Here is a 4201-nt window from a genome sequence, read left to right as displayed (position 1 = left end):
CACACTTGTTTCCACTATGAATAGTTTGGATAAAGCAGTGGAAAGTGAATAACTTGGGAGCACAAGGCAGATGCCAGAAAAAGTCAGAGGTCATCATTGATGTTCACATGCTGTTTGAAAATTTCTAGGTCAAATTTTTACTCCTGTTAGGTTCTTATACTGGAGTTGACTTTGCCTGCAATCCCTGAAAATATCCCCTTACTTTCAATCATTTTCAGAAGACTTTAGAGTATAATTAACCTTTAGGAATCTCCGACTATTATGGAGAGCAAACACATTTAGTAGGACATCTCTATTTCATGAGTCAAATCCAAGTTAAATCAACTGAAGCTAGAGAGTGTTCAGCTTGTTCTAATGTGACACCATTGACAGTTTTAGGTACTTGGGATATAGAGTAAACTGGTGGTCTTAATTTTCAGTGATATACATTTTTTAACTTTTTAATCTAAAGGTATTTTAAAGGGAAGTCTGGTGTGAATACATGCAGCTGCTTAAATAAATCCCATATTAGCAATACTATTCTTACATTTGCAATAAATTTAAAAGGACTCCATACATCAACCAGAATGAGATAATATAAAATTTGTCCTCAGTACCTGGTATTGAATGAATAAATAATAATTTTATCTTTTTTTAAAGGCATTTTAAAGATAAATCAAATATAAGCATGTGGTAGATAATGTTTGGAATAAAATTTAAAATATGAAATGGTATCTTCATTTAATTTAGCAATACGCCTCTGTAAATAATTTAATTTGAATTACAGAATAAATCAATATGAAATTATATTAGTATAAGTTTTAAGGTGGTGGGAGAAATCTGGGATCTATAATTTACCTTTTAAAATAATTGAACAACACATCACTACATTGCCTAATGAAATTATGAAACAGCTTTTTAACAGAAAATGTGGATGCAATATTGATATTCATTATTCTCATGAAATCCTTGATCTTAACACAGAAAAGAAGAAAGCAAATGTGTTTTGTATAAAATTCCTATAAATAATGTAGCCACTTGCAACCTGAAAGCAATCATTCTCATTAAAGAATTACCTATCTTTCAGGTTTTTTATTTGTCTTACTCTAATATAGAAACCATAACATTTGTCTAAAAATTATTTTTTTTACCATTTGATGTCTCACATTATATCAGCAACATCCTACTAGGAGGAGTGGAACTTGCAGTTAAATGTACTGTGTTTTATAATCAGTTGCTCAGAAACAAGAGCAATATTTTGGAAACTATGTGCAGTTTTGAATGAGAACAATTAAAAAGTACTCTTGTGGTTGGTTTCTTTATTATCTGGTTCCTGATTGTGCTATTTTTTAAGTGGTAGATTTTGTAATTACTGAGATTTACTTGATAATTGGAAATTCTTGCAAACGATTTCCATTATGAAATGAAATTTGATGTTAACAATATGCTAAATGAATTTATTTTTTATCTTTTGTATTTAGTTCAACATATCCACATGCACGTGCTCACATATGAGGGGAAAAAATGCTGATCTGCAGTAGTACACTGCAGATTTTTTCAGCTTGTATTTTATCATTATCAGAAAAGAAACTTTTTTTCTTTGACAATAATATTTATTTATTTACTTATTTATTGTACTGGGAATTGAACCCAGGGGAGACTTACCATTGAGCCACATTCCCTGCCCTTTTTATTTTTATTTTGAGACAGGGTCTTGCTAAGTTGCTGAGACTGGCCTTGAATTTCAGATTCCCTCCCTACCTCAGCCTCAGGAGTCTCTGGGATTAGATACTCGCTACCATGCCTGCCTTGATAATAATTTTTAAGAGAAATTTCACGCACAAAATTTTATTTCCAGATTTATGCTTGATAACGCTTAAACAGAAAAAAACATAGAAGCACACTTCCTAGGATGGAATTTAAAAGGACTCTATGAGTTCTGTAGGACTGTGATAACAGAGCATCATAAACTGCATTGTTTAAAACAACAAAAATTTATGTTTTCAAATCTCTAGAGATAAAAATGTCTGGAAGAAAGACTTTTTAAGCAGGACCATGTTTCTTCTGAAACTGTTGTGAGACTCCTTCCTTGCCTCTTCCTAACTTCTGGTAGTTGGCTATCAATCAGTGTTTCTTTGCTCGTAGCTACAGGATTAGCCTCTGTTTTTGTTATGATCTGGCTTTCTCTCTTTGTCTTTGCATATTCAGATGACTGACTTCTTATAAGAACACCTATCATATTTAAGAGCCCATCCTAATATAGGATAGCACTATCCTATTTCTAATTTCATCTACAATGATTATTTCTAAATAGTATCACATCCTCAAGTACAAGGGCTTAGGTTTTAACATGTCTTGTTTTGGTCGTCTTGAAATTTTTATTAGGATAAGGCATTAAGCATGTTATCAAATCTTCAGTTAGGTCTCCCTTCATGCCATCCTTTTTATCCTCACAGAAACTTGGTTCAAAATGGTTTTACCACCCTCACATATTATGTACCCACTTCCATTTCACTTATTTAAATATTGCTCAGTCCTTCAAATATCATCTCAAGCAAACTTCCTCAGGGATGCCATCTCTAATTGGGGAAATATAGGATCAAGTCCCCATCTGAAGGTTGTCTTAGTCTTCACATCTGGTCTAGGAAGCTCTGATCAGTTGTACTTATATGTTCATAAAGATAATGGTGATTTGACTAATGCATTTCTCCTTGAATAGACTGAGTCCTGTCTAAATTCAGAGGCTTAGATTTGTTTTTCATTATCTTATTCATAGTGCCTAGCATAATGCCTGACCAAAAAAAAAAAAAAAAAATGTTCTTTAGAGATTTGCTGAGTAAATGAATATATTTACTTTTGTACTAAATATCAACATACAGCAGCATAATTTGATATAGGCAAACGAACTGCTTAAGAAATTATGACATATTGTATATGAAATGCAATTAATAAACATGAAATAAAGACAAGGAAGTAAGAAAAGAAGTAAGAATATGGAAGCTTTGGGGAAAAAAAATACCTAGAACTGAGGTAACATAATGTTACAAACTAATTTAAAATAATAATTTAGAAAACACATATTAGAAATACACGACTTTGCTTTTAGAACCCTAAAGGAGATTTCTCAACAGAATTCCAATGCACACTGATATTGTAATGAAGACTAACTTCTCTGGAGTCATGTGATCTGCATTGAAATTCAAGTACTTTTGATATGACCATAGTAATAATTACCGAATGTGTTTTCTCATCCAAACAATGGAATAATAATAATTTTTATTCCATAGGTTTAACTTACTTTAGCCTATCACTTAGCTAAAGCACCAAGTAAATACAACTTTATTTCTGGGGCTTGAGCTCAGTCTCCCTCCTCACCTTTGGTACCAGGGATTGAACCCAGGGGTGCTTAATAACTAAGTCACATCCCAGCCACTCCCCTATCATTATTTTTTAATTATTATTTTGAGACAAATTCTTCACTGAGTTGCTCAGGTCCTCACTGAGTTGCTGAGGCTGACTTTGAACTTGTAATCTTCCTGCCTCAGCCTCCCAAGCCACTGAGATCACAAGTGTGCACCATCACTCGTGGTTCGATTGAGCTCAGCCTTGAAAGATAACACAGTATTTATTTCCAAAGAAGACAAGGGAAGCTATTCAGATGGAAACTGCTATGAGATGGACTCTAGTGGAAAGACATTAGGTCATTAATGTCTTTGTTTTCTGGCCACCATGAGGTGAGCAGCTTCCCCTACCACGTGTTTCTGCCATAACGTACTATGCTGCCAGAGTTCAAAGCAATGTGACCAAGTGACCAAGCAATGAATCCTTTGAAGCCATAAGCTAAAATAAAGCTTGCCTCTTTTAAGTTGTTTATCTTTGGTATTGGTATTTTGTCACGGTGATGGAATGCTGATTACTACAATGCTATATTTTGCCATCCATTGTTAAGATAAAAAAAAATATTAAACTAAAAGATTTTAGTTACATGAACTTTGTAGCATGTTATCAAACTGTTAATGTAATTTATGAACCTATTGGGCAGGTTTGCTCACAGGTACTAGTATACTAATAGCTATCTCAAACATAACATCCTACCAGGCATGGTGAAACACAACTGTAATCTCGGAGACTTGGGAGACTGAGAAGGGAGATCACAAGTTCAAAGTCAGCTTCAGCAAAAGTAAGATGCTAAACAACTCAGTGAGACCCTGTCTCTAAATAA

The sequence above is a fragment of the Sciurus carolinensis genome, chromosome 7 (genome assembly GCF_902686445.1).
Source record: "Sciurus carolinensis chromosome 7, mSciCar1.2, whole genome shotgun sequence".
NCBI lineage: Eukaryota > Metazoa > Chordata > Mammalia > Rodentia > Sciuridae > Sciurus > Sciurus carolinensis.
Note: the sequence above shows the minus strand (reverse complement) of the source record.